Source organism: Sus scrofa, chromosome 2 (genome assembly GCF_054392235.1).
Source record: "Sus scrofa isolate SSC_HxYL_T2T_F1_AM1 chromosome 2, Sscrofa_HxYL_maternal_Yorkshire_Landrace_v2.0, whole genome shotgun sequence".
Taxonomy (NCBI): Eukaryota; Metazoa; Chordata; class Mammalia; order Artiodactyla; family Suidae; genus Sus; species Sus scrofa.
This window is the reverse complement of record NC_139384.1, coordinates 110250999-110263216: the sequence shown is the minus strand read 5'-3', so window position 1 is coordinate 110263216 and position 12218 is coordinate 110250999. Positions and strand designations below refer to the sequence as shown.

The following is a 12218-nucleotide window of genomic DNA, read 5'->3' as shown; positions in this document are numbered from 1 at the left end:
GTTATTGGGTTAAACAGAGGAAGAAGTGTTTGTGAATGTTGAAAGATACAGGGATTCCTAATATATAGTAATTATTTGACTCAATCTAAATGTCTGTGGTTAAGTGTTAAGTAGGACATACACAGGGAAGTGGAAAGAGAACAGTGTTTTAGGATTGATATATAGTGAATAGCTTTGCATGAAAAATTAAGATTCTTCTGAACCCACCTTAAATAAAGCATCCGGCGCATGATGGAGATGGATCACTTGCTCTCATAAATCTGGCATTTAAACTGAACTAGTTATGAATATTCGTGACAGAAAGATTTAGCTGTATGCCTCATCCCCCCACCAGTGACTAAATAATTAGTCTTTCAGTTAATCTTCATTACCATTGTCATCTTCCACCTTGTCCTTTGAAAACAAGATTGAAATAGAAGGATATCTAGAAATTCATATTGAGAAATATGAGAGCTGTAAGCCATTCAAATGACAAAGGTGCTTGGAAGAGACAGCAAAAGTTATTTCATCTAATCTATAGATACACCAATGTTAAATTGATTAAAATTTCAAAGGAGATTTTGGCGCATGTTAATGCTGATGAATAGTTCATAGACAGCAAAGGGTAAGATGAAATGCAGGCTAGGAGGAAGCACTAAATTGTCTTTCACATTCCTTTTGCTCTCTCTTGTTCCTGTCCCCTGGCCTCTAGCACATCTAGCTACCACTTCACTCTTACAGCAACAATTTGCTTCTGGAAAGGAGTTGATGTGATGAGAACTAAGATCATGGATATGCTTTTAGAATTCCCTCACAAGTTCTATAAGAGAATAGAGAGACTGATTGAAATTTATCATTAGAAATTAAGTTCTCCGTCACTTGGAAGGCAACTTCATTTAGGCACCATTGACTGGTACATCACCAGAAGTAGAAATGCATTAATAGAAAAATAAAACTTTGATGTTACTATTCATTTAGCATCTACTAGGCATTAGGCAACATGATCATATGTTACCTGTTAACTTTCCATAATCCTACCCTGTAGATATTAGGCTTTTTTTTCAGATAAGGATGTTGAGGCCCAAGAGGTGAAGTAACTTTTTAGGGTAATTGCAAGTTTGTGGTAGAATAGGAGCTTAAAACCATAGTTGTCAGATTTCAAGCAAAAGCTGTCATATGGTTTTACTTGTTTGCAGCTTATCTCAAAAACTTCATTTACTTTTTAGGTGACTCAAGGAGGGAGAAAGGGTACAAAGAAACATTAAGTTGAGTGGAGAAAAGCAAAAGTAAAAATGAGCAAATAAATAGACTTGACAAAAAGGATATAGTGTTTTCCTAAATTTGTTTTATTTTTACCTGACATAATGCTGACAATAGCCATTTTATTTGTTTAAAAACCTCTTTTGGATACTCTTCTGTCCAGGAACCACAAGTTTATGTATATACAAGTTGTACTGATTTTAGATCCTGACTGAAGTTACTGACAAAATAAAATAGTTTCATCCATTTTTTTTTTTTCACATTCAATGACAGATAGCTCTTTTTAGGAGATCTCCAAGTCCTTCATCTGGCCTGATATAGAAAGGATCATGCCACTTTCATTATTTGTTTGCGAAAGCACATAAACAGAAGCCTCATTGACATTCAGCATGAAGGAATCTTCACAATGAAATTTAGAGAAGAGTCACCTTTCTGTCAATAACAGATTAAAGGAAGTTTTTTTTTTCAATATTCCTGCATAACTTGAGCCACTTATTATTTGATACCTTCTTTTAAGACCAAGTATCTAAATCAAGCAAGAACATCTTGCATTGTCACATGAATTTATTTGTGAAAGAGTTGCTCTTTTGTTTTTTATTTAGACATAAATAAATGTATTTTTCTTCCTAGACATGAATTAATTAGTGCTTTCCTGTCCCAGACATCTACACAATGAAAAGAATGTACATCCAGAACTATCAATATAATTAAATTGCAAACAGTAGAGTTAGAAAGGAGAAAGTGATCTGACAATGCATTTATATACTTTAAGTCCATCATAAACTAACAAACTACATCATGAATTAAAAGGATAATGAAAGCTCATTGGATTCCAGATTGGGTTCTTTCTGGTTATGCTGTGCTATCTTTTATGTTATGTTCCTGCCACTAAACTGATACAACTGAAATTGTTGGTTAATTAACACACACAAAAATTATGGCATTTAAGATACCTGATCTGGCGGTAATTGTTGCCTTTGCTCATAGATACCTCTTCTTTGTATGGTAGTGAAATTTCTATTAATCAGGTTCAACCATTAATTGATATCAGCATGACTTCATAACAGAAAGCTTTAGCACTCTTTTTTAGAGCTGCTTTTTTTGAAACTAAACAACAATGCAAAATCATAGCAGTTGGGGCTCTTTTCAAAATTCAAGTTCAGGGAAGCATTTAACCATTCATTAAAATAAGTTAAACTGGAAACCTGAACTGCTTTAGACTACCAGAAGAGTACTTAGGTGGAATTCAGTTCAAAGAACATAATAAATAAGGGGTGCTCTATTATTCTCTTACTTTGAGGAGGACACTGCTATTTGAGGTCCCATTGATTCCAGAACTGGCTATTAACTCATTCTGCAGAGTATTTGGTATCTTCCCTGGGATCATATTCACAAAAGTGCATTTTATTACTATGTTGCCAAGTACTCTTAGGAAATGTTTAAGAAAATTTAAAATAAAATTTGTTTGTCTTTGCCATATATTTTTTTGAGGAAATAAGGACTTGTATATAAATTTGAGAAATTGAAATTCTTCCTCCTTTCTAATAAGGGCACATAACTATGTTTCCCGTTTTGATTTCACCGATGGAAACGTCAGATCCAAATTTGAAGAAAACGTAATCATGTTAGATATGCAGACTCTTATCATCAGCATATCTTCATAATCTTTTCCCTGGTTCTGATTTTTCTGCTTCTCTCTTACTTCTTATTCAAAATCATTCCCTAGAATCTGATTCAAATCTCTGTGGAAAAAGATGGGGTTATAAGTAAATAGAAGTTTAAAAATATATGTAGTGGGCCTGCATATTTTTGGATATAAAACTGTCCATTTTTTTTTTTCAATGAACATGTTCACACACACACACGAATACTTTTTGTTTCAAGGAAACTTGCATATACCTCAATACCTGAGTATTAGAATTCTAAAGCTCATGCAACAAAATAAGTATCAACGATGAGATAAGAATTGGAGTTCTGAGGTTCTTGACCCCAGAGTTGCCAGTATATGCAGATTTAGCCCCACAGAGCATGAGCTGCCTAACATTTCCATGCAGTTCAACTATTGGGTCCTCCATTTTCATGCTTCAGTTCCTTAAAACTTACCTACAGCTCTTGCTGTGAAAAAAAAAGCCAATTTTATTATTTCTCTTTAAAACTACAAAAGACTTGTACTTGATAATAGAATCGAGGTGTTGGGGAGATGTTATATAATAAGCCAAATGAATAATTTTTGTTTTGGGGAAGGAGAAAGAAAAACCTTGAGAATATTCAGTTTTAAAATTATGTGAGGATATAGATTGAGAGCCCTAAAATTTGTTATTCAAAGATTAATTTCCTAGCATTAAGAAAGGCATTTTACTATTTTGTTTTATATACATGCTTATTAAAACGTTGTCTTACTTATTCTTTCAAGCTCTAGTTATACAGGCTCACTAGAAATTTGCAGTTGAAAAAAATAAAAGATTTTATTTAAGTCCAAAAAGATTTCTGTTTGTTTTTCAAAGCAGTGGGTTTCTTTTTCCCATATAGAAATGGAAATTATTGCCTAATGTTTTCTTTTCTTATGCTCTTCTAAAATAACAATCATTTGAAACAGTAATGAATGTGCAGTGGTGACCCACAAAAATTAACTTTTACACCTGAAAAGTCAGTGACAGTCAATATCTAATTATTTCATAAACTAAATTTATATTTCTGTGAATTCTTGCCAGAGTTGAAAATTTCATATTACGGATCTTACACCTATAAGACCCAATTCCAAATACCCCCAATGAGGAATCTATAATCTCTCTACATGGCATGCATTAAAAAAAACATAGATAAGAATTTTTATTGACTCTTTCTGTGTCTTAAATTGAAATTATTTTCTTTAGAAATAATCATTAAAATTAAAAAGAGGTAAACCAAAAATTTGCTACCCAGGATTAGGGAAGGCAAGGAGGGTGTGATTTAATGGGGCAGCAGGAGGAGTTCCTTTGCAATGAATAAACAGTTTTGTATCTTAATTGTGGGGGTGGTTATAAGAGATGTATGCGTAGTAGCATGTCATATAACTATATAGAAAAACAAACAAGAATGAGTGAATTCAAAAACTGGGGAACTCTAAGATTTATGGTCTAGTTAATTGACCTTTGCTAGTCAATTTCTGGTTTTGATAATGTACTATGTTTACGGAAGATGTCACTGTTGGCAAATGCTGGGTGACAAGGACCCAGGTCTTCTCTGCAATTTCATGTGAATCTAAATTATTTCAAAATAAAAAAAGCAATCAAATTAGCTGAAAATGGGGTATATTTTATTGATTTTGTTTTCAGTAATCGGTCACCCAATATGTTTCAAAAAAGAAACAAACATCAAGCAGAAATAAATACATAAAGGAATCATGTTGAAGTATTTTTGAAATTGATTTTCTATGTTTTGACTTTAATACAATATTATACTTGCTTAAAAGTTTATGTTTATTGTTTGCTATTTCATTATGACAGAAAATAGCGTTTCCCATTTTCCACTAATCTATTGCCATAGATGTATGAAGCCACTTCAGAATGCCACTTCAGGCACCATTTTCTCTAAGAAAATATAAAGGACCTAGACTCCATTCAATACTTTCTCAAAAAGCTTCCTGACTACTTTCACTCCACCTTAGTGTATAATGACATAATTTATGGAGAATCATTCCTGTTGATTTCAACAGTGTCTTTCTACACACTTTATGACAATAAATAGCTAACATGTATTGGGTACTTTTTATCCTAACAAAACAGTGCTCAAAACATCATAAATTGTCTCATTTAATGTCCAGTCTCACCCAACAATGTAGATTATTATCATTCTAGTTTTATAAGATTGACATAAATATGTCAGAGGCTTTCTTTCTAAACCTGGTACTGTGGGATACTGGTTTGAAAACTATATAAGTTTATTATTAATTTGTATCTACTGAAATGTACACTTTGATCTAAGGACTGCATTGTCAATTCTGAAATAGCTTCATCTTCTCAGGCTAGCCATTCTTCAAAGTTCTCTAGATTTAGCACTAAATTCAACTTATCAAGTTCTTCCCAGTCATCAATGAACATAATGCATCAGCCAAGTTTGCAGTTCAAGCTCCCAGAAGAAAGTGCCATTGGCAGTGTCAGCTCCCAGGGAAGGGGTATCCTACATATACTAGCTGAAATTTCTGCTTTGCTCTAAGGGCTTAATGAGATTTGCATAATTGTCTCAATCAACTTATTAATCCAGGCTTCAGGAGGTTAGTGATATTCCAGTTTACTGGAACTGATTGAGGCAGGTTTTAAAACACAATAGAACCTTCTCCCCCCAACTTCAAATGTACAGATTCTCAAAATTATAAAAGAGGATGATGAAGATGGTGATGATGGTAATGAGGACAATACACAAAGGATCAATTTACTTTTGGTGAGGAATTTATTGATTCATCTATAGATTCTTTATGACTTAGGTTTTGATTGTTGATTTGAAAGCACAACACAAAACTAATTTGGGGATAGCTAATTAAATTCCGCTTTCTTGTTAGTATTTAATCTTAATTCGTCTTTTCAAAGGTTAATTTTCATAAGTTTAGCTCTTTAAAGTTCCCTGAAAGCATAACTGCATGATTTACGTTCCCACGGTAAATTCTTAGCATAGAGGAGACCTAGTAAATACGTAATAAGTTGATGTTTGGAAACGAAGAGTGTAACTGATTTAAAAACAAACACTGTAATACATCAAAACCATTCAAATAAAACAGAATCATTGTATTCCTTCAAATTGTCACTCCTGTTAAGGAAAGTCTTCATTCACATTTCTCTTGTTATATTTTTATATGGTATATTGTGTTATATATGATACATTCTATAAATTATTAAAATATATTTATGTTTATTTGTACATGCATTCAACTGAGTCTCATCAAAATACTCAAACTTTTAATAAGGTAGTAGTGATTAAAAATTAAAGTAGTAAGTCAGGTTAAAAAAAATGTTTGGGTAAATCCCCTTTCAACAAATGAAATTGGCTATTTTGTATTTATTTTTAGGACGATTTTGGGAAATTTCCAAATTTGTTAGTTTTTAAACTTCTATAAAAATCAGCATAAAGGGGATAGGGATGCAGAAAATAATTGTCACACAAATCATACAAGTGGGATCTAAATTTCTAAAAACATCTACTTTCTCATAATTTTACATTAAGCCCCGTAAAAATACAGTGCTACTACCCCAACTGCCTTCACTCTAATTATTAAGAGAGTATAAACATGTACAGAAATGTATATGGAAGAAATAAAAAGCACTTGGAATCCCAACACCTTGAAATATTTGCTATGATAGCATTGGCATATGCATAATGGCCCCTAACTGGAAACAACCTAATTTTCCATTAACTGATGATTGGATAGGTAAAATGTGGAATGTCAATGTAATGGAATATGATTTTGCAATAAAAAGAACAAATAGTGATACCTTTGAAGTAATGGCTGAATGTCAAAAACATGCTAAGAGAAAGAAGCCAGAGTAAAAGACCACTTTTAGGAAAGGTCCAGAAAAGGGAAATTGATATAGACAGAAAGTAGACTGTCCATTGTCCCAGAAGCTGGGAATGGGAAGGGGAATTAACTGTAAATGGCATGAAGGGTCTTATTGGGGGTATGACATATTTTAAAAATGTATTTATGGTCATGGTTTTACTACTTGGTAAAGTTACTAAAACTCTTGAACTGTATACTTGAAATGAATGAATTTTATGATATGAAAAAAAATCCCACTAAAATTGTTAAATACGTGTCGGCATAACACTTTCTCAAATTTTTTCTGATGCATATAATAAAAGGGATTGTAATTTATATTCTGACAATAATTTATTTATGGAGAATATATGATGGGCATTTTTTTTCAGTACTTCCAAGTATTTAAATCATTTGTAATTTAGTCTGATATCACTATACGTTAAAATATGCAACTTTTCTTCTTATCCTTATGATTCCTCAGTTGTATTGGTTATAGAAAATAATCAGAAAATAAGGTACATTTTAGGGATGTAGAGTTTCAAGATGATGCTAATAAAATGAGTCCAAAGGAAGTATACTTTTCTATACTTAACACCATGGAAATCATTTCAGCTGAAGAAACATTTCACAAAATCCTCTTCAGAATTAAAACCACACCATGTTAGAAGGCAAAGTAATTCTTAAACATATGAAATCAATTATTATTTTAATGCTGTTGCATCTCAAATCACTATTGATGGAAGTTACATCAAAGTAGGAAAATGATTCTTCTATATAAAACTAAGTCTGAATACTGTGTTATATAAAATGTACAATTCATTTTATTTTGGCCTGGATTTTAAAAACTATTATTTGAGAAATAAGGATGCAAGTCTTATGACAAACCCAGCATAGTGGCAACCAAGTAGAAACTTTCACTTTTCAGTTTCTGGAGGAAGCACACAACAAAATATCACCAAATACACAACTGAGCATTTTGTCAATACCTTAGAATAAAATATTAGAGTCAACTAAGCTTAATGAATAGCAGGAAAATCAGCAAAACTTCTATCAAAATAGATAAACCAATAGGATTTATTATGCCAGGAGTTCTATTTTATCATAAAATTAATAAGCCAGGACATTAATTTAAGCAACAGCCTTTAGTTTTACTCTTGCTCTTGTCTCTTGGATTGTGTTCCAAAGCCAGTGCAACCAGAAAAGGAAGAAGGCTGAAACCATGCCTCAGATTGAATTGCAAGATATGAGCAATTTTGTAAATATTAATATATTGTTGAGATTCCTGCCTAGTGATGAGTCTTTCCTCTTAGGCCTTGATGGGCTTCCTTGTTGTAGTTTATTTATAATGCACTTATTTATGTAATTATTTATTCCTTTTTTTCTCAGATATTCAGAAGTAACATCATAGTACCAGAATCTCATGAATTCCCAAATTTTAATATGAAAAACATTCTGCCAACTCACCTAAAATCACCTCCAAATCCCATCATAAGCCATTATTTGAACCAGATTAGCTGTGCCAACTTCGTGCAAGATGCCAAATTTCTGCAACTACCCTTTTCATAGTTTCCTCTACATATACCCACACACAGTGGAAACCTGACATTCATGATTTCCAACCAGGTCAATGATGTTAAAAGTTTTTGGAGGAAGCTTTTCAGAGATGGAGCATATAGAAACTTCATTCCTTGTGTTTTAATCAAAGGAAGGATTCATTTCCAAAAGCCGTCCATCTGGTTCCCTTCATGAGCTCTAAATTTACATGATTAAAGGGCAAAAGTATAATTAATATATTTTTTAAATAAGAGACAGTTTTAGGCATGTGCTTCAGCAATAAATGGTGAATGCTTTGACACATCTAATTTTGAAATCCATGTCCCCACCCTGGGAAAGGATGAAGGAGAAGGCAGGGCCTGCAGCCTTTCACTTGTAAGATCTTTTTAGATCTATGGCTGCAAACCATGGGAAGATAGTTTCCACTTTCCTCTTGAAACATGTATCGAGCCCTACTGCCAACACATAGTCTTTCCCGCCACACATCTCACTGATTCTAAATCTGTGAAGGAGGTGTCTTCTGGCAGCATTAATGCATTTCAATCTCTTCTCTCTTTGTAATTGCTGAACCTGAAAATCTGCACTCCAGAAAATACAATGACTGCAATAATATTAGTCCATTAATATTTCCATTATGTACACTGATAAGAAAAGGAAATTCTATGGTGGAGTGAAAGAAGTTGTGGGAGAATCCCATGGCATATTCTCCAAAGTGGAAAGTGTGGTAGAGGATGATGATCAGATTGTCAGTCTTTCAAGGTCAAATGCATTGATTTGATTCACTGCAGAAGTTCATTCCAATCAGTGAGAGGCAAAATCATGTAAAAAGAGGAAAGTGCATTGTTGTTGGAAACTCAGGATCTCTGAGTCATAAATACTAGATTCACAACTAATTTTTGCATGACAAACCACTTAATCTCAGTCGGCATTTTCTATAAAATATTAGACATGGATTGAATCTACATAATGAAGTTCTTGTGATTAGTGCTTGAACTGGCACTTGAGAGGATATTATATGAAGGAAGCAGAGTTTGAGGGGTTTATTCTGGCTCCTTTTCCATAGATAATGGATGTCTATAAATTGAAAACTAATTATTTTGACTGTAGCTCTTCCAAGTCTGTCCAACATGGGTGCCCACTATGCCAGGAATTTTAGGGATGTGTTTTCAAATATGATTCTGTTGGAAGTATTCACATATACATGTAAGGCGTGTAATGAACCTGAATGTTTTTCACTTGGTGGAAAGGAATGGCACAAAAGGTCTGAAGATAACAGTGTTGTTAGGATAGGTTTGTGGAAGGAATGTGAATGCCCTCTGTGCCTATACAGCCAGGCCAACTTCATATGATGAGTTGAGTCTATACATAAGATCCCAGTTGGACTCACTGACATGGGAAATGGCTCGTGAGAGTGAGAAGGGGAGAGCAAGACAGAGAATATTCACTTTTGCACACTGTAGAATACATTGTTGGTAATCGAAACATGTTTGTAAATAGATATTCATGGAGTTAGCAGCTTATTTCCAAGTAATGGCAAGTCATTTTCTCATACGGCTTAGGAAGTACCTAGCTAAGCATCCTAGCTTCTCTACCTAGAGGAGGTTAACAGTCTAGTTTGGAAAGAGATCTTTGAGTATGTGCTAGGCCATGCATGAAAGACATACATTCCTAGAAATCTGAAACCCTTGGCCAAGGGTAGGGAGAACTAATGTATAAAAAATAAGACATCGCTAAAAACAAACTAATATTAGTAAAGCCATCCTATCAAAAAATTAGAAATTTTTTATAGTTTTTTTTCTGTTTTGAAAATCTCTTTGAAAAAACTAGATGTAGATTAATATATACATTCATATTGGTCTCTGTCAATATGTGATCAGCTTTGTTTCTTTTAAAAAGCCTAACTCATTTTTTTTCCAAAGTTGCGCAAACATAAACAGTACTTTAAAGTAGTTTTAAAATTATATACTTCCTGGTTCCTATCACATACACGTTGAAACTGAATTCCCTGAGAGGAGACTGAGAGTCTGTTTAGTTTGGGTTTTATTTATTTATTTATTTACTTATTTTTGGCCACACCTGTGGCATGCGAAATTTCCTGGGCCAGGGATGGAACCCATGCCACAGCAGTGACCCAAGCTGCTGCAGTGACAACACTGGATCCTTAACCCACTGAGACACAAGAGAACTCCAGAGATCTGTATATTTTTAAAAAAGAATCTCAAGTAATATTCTCAGACAGTTTGGGAATCATAATCCCAAGGTATTATCTGAACCTAGGCCCTTTTTGTGATATCTGTGAATACTCAGAATTCCACATATTGACTATGCTATTTTTACTTTTCTGTATATTTCTCCTTTTGAAGGCAATGCAGGTGGCTCATTCCTTTTAGATAAGAAAGTGACACTCTGTGTTAATAATGATACTAATGAAGATGAACACAGTTTATGTCATAGATTATGAATAATCTAAATCATTTTTGAAAATCACAAGAAGAATAATTCAGGCATTCTTTGGATTCACTATGTAATTTTTAGTAGATGTTTCAAGTGACTTTCAATTCCCTGGTTAGCCAAATTACATGAAAAATGGTAGATTGATTGATGGTCTGTCATCATATTTTAATAGCTCTTTCTTTACTTATGGAATATTTTTATAATCTTATGTTAATTACTAAATATCCTATTCTTGGAAGAAAAGATATAAGAGAATGAGAACTGAGAACATTCTAGAGGTTTTGGTGCTTAGAATCAGTCTAGTGTTTGATCTACTCTACCATTATGATGGCAAATACATTTATTTACTTACTCTTATTAACAGATTTTAAAAAATAAGGTAGAATTTCCTCTTTTAAGAGGTTATTTCCCAAATATAACTTCATAATATAAAAATTTCCAATGTTGATTATATTTTCTTCCAAAAATGTCCTCAATGTCACTTACTACATGATGGAATTATTTACTCCTCAGGTCACTTTAATCAAATACATAATACCAGTCACAATTTAATATATAATTGCAAAGCTACTATGGGCCACGAGCTGGAGCAAGTAAGTCAGACTTGGTCCTTACCTCCTGGATCTCATAGTGATGATGAAGTCAGGGTGGAGGGTGGGGCTCATTCCAGAGTTGCAGAAGCCTAGAACCTAGAAAGAAAATGTACTTTTCAGGGCCATGTATAGACACAACTGCGCAGAACAGTAGGGTTTGAGGCTGACCTACTTCTTGCTCCCAGTGAGGTGCATTTCTCCTTAGAATGTACATCCCTATTTATCACACATTCTGGTGGATGTCTCCATCTTCCAGGTCATTTGTTACCAGAATAAGCAGACCTTTCATGGTTTGCCCATCCCCCATCCAGTGCTCCCACTTATATACTCTCATCCCATAGGGACCTCCAATTCACATTGGCCACTTGTTTGAGGCCTGGCTTCACGAGGATGCAGTCTGGATAGTTGCACAGGGTCCCTAATCAGGCCCAGTAGTTGGTTTAATGTTTTACTATCACCACCTTGAAATTCTTAATAATTTTTAAAGAAAGGGTCTTCCATTTCAATTTTGCTCTGGCTGACCTTAACTAATTTTGTAATCTACTTTGATTGCTTACTTTTTTCACTGCAACCTTACATCTTTGAGATCTGTAGTTATTTCTGATTAAAATTAATTCAATTCCTGAAATGACCAGTCCAGTTTCTGGAGATTTTTGCAAAAATTTCACCTTGTCATATATACTTTTATTAACCACTGTTCAAAAAAAAACCAAAAAAACCTCTGTTTGGCGTCCTCCATCCACGTCACTGTTTAATATCGCTATAGCAGTTATGACAATATGGAACTATTTTATTTGTTTACTTATTTCTCTGCTACAGGCATACACCCTGAAGGAAAGAATCTTATTTCATTTTTTTTCTTTTTGTCT

The 12218-nt window shown here is 33.6% G+C and overlaps 1 protein-coding gene and 1 long non-coding RNA gene across 3 annotated transcripts in view; one reads left to right on the top strand and one right to left on the bottom strand.

Moving 5' to 3' along the window:
• Positions 1 to 12218, top strand: part of LOC102157568 (uncharacterized) — a 1229235-nt gene that overhangs the window by 681081 nt on the left and 535936 nt on the right. The window lies entirely within an intron of this gene.
• The window catches only part of LOC146405644 (uncharacterized), a 290811-nt gene that overhangs the window by 141141 nt on the left and 137452 nt on the right, over positions 1 to 12218 (bottom strand). Inside the window, exon 4 of the long non-coding RNA XR_014838368.1 lies at positions 11372 to 11445. This is a non-coding gene — a long non-coding RNA (uncharacterized LOC146405644). The remainder of the gene's footprint in view (positions 1 to 11371; positions 11446 to 12218) is intronic.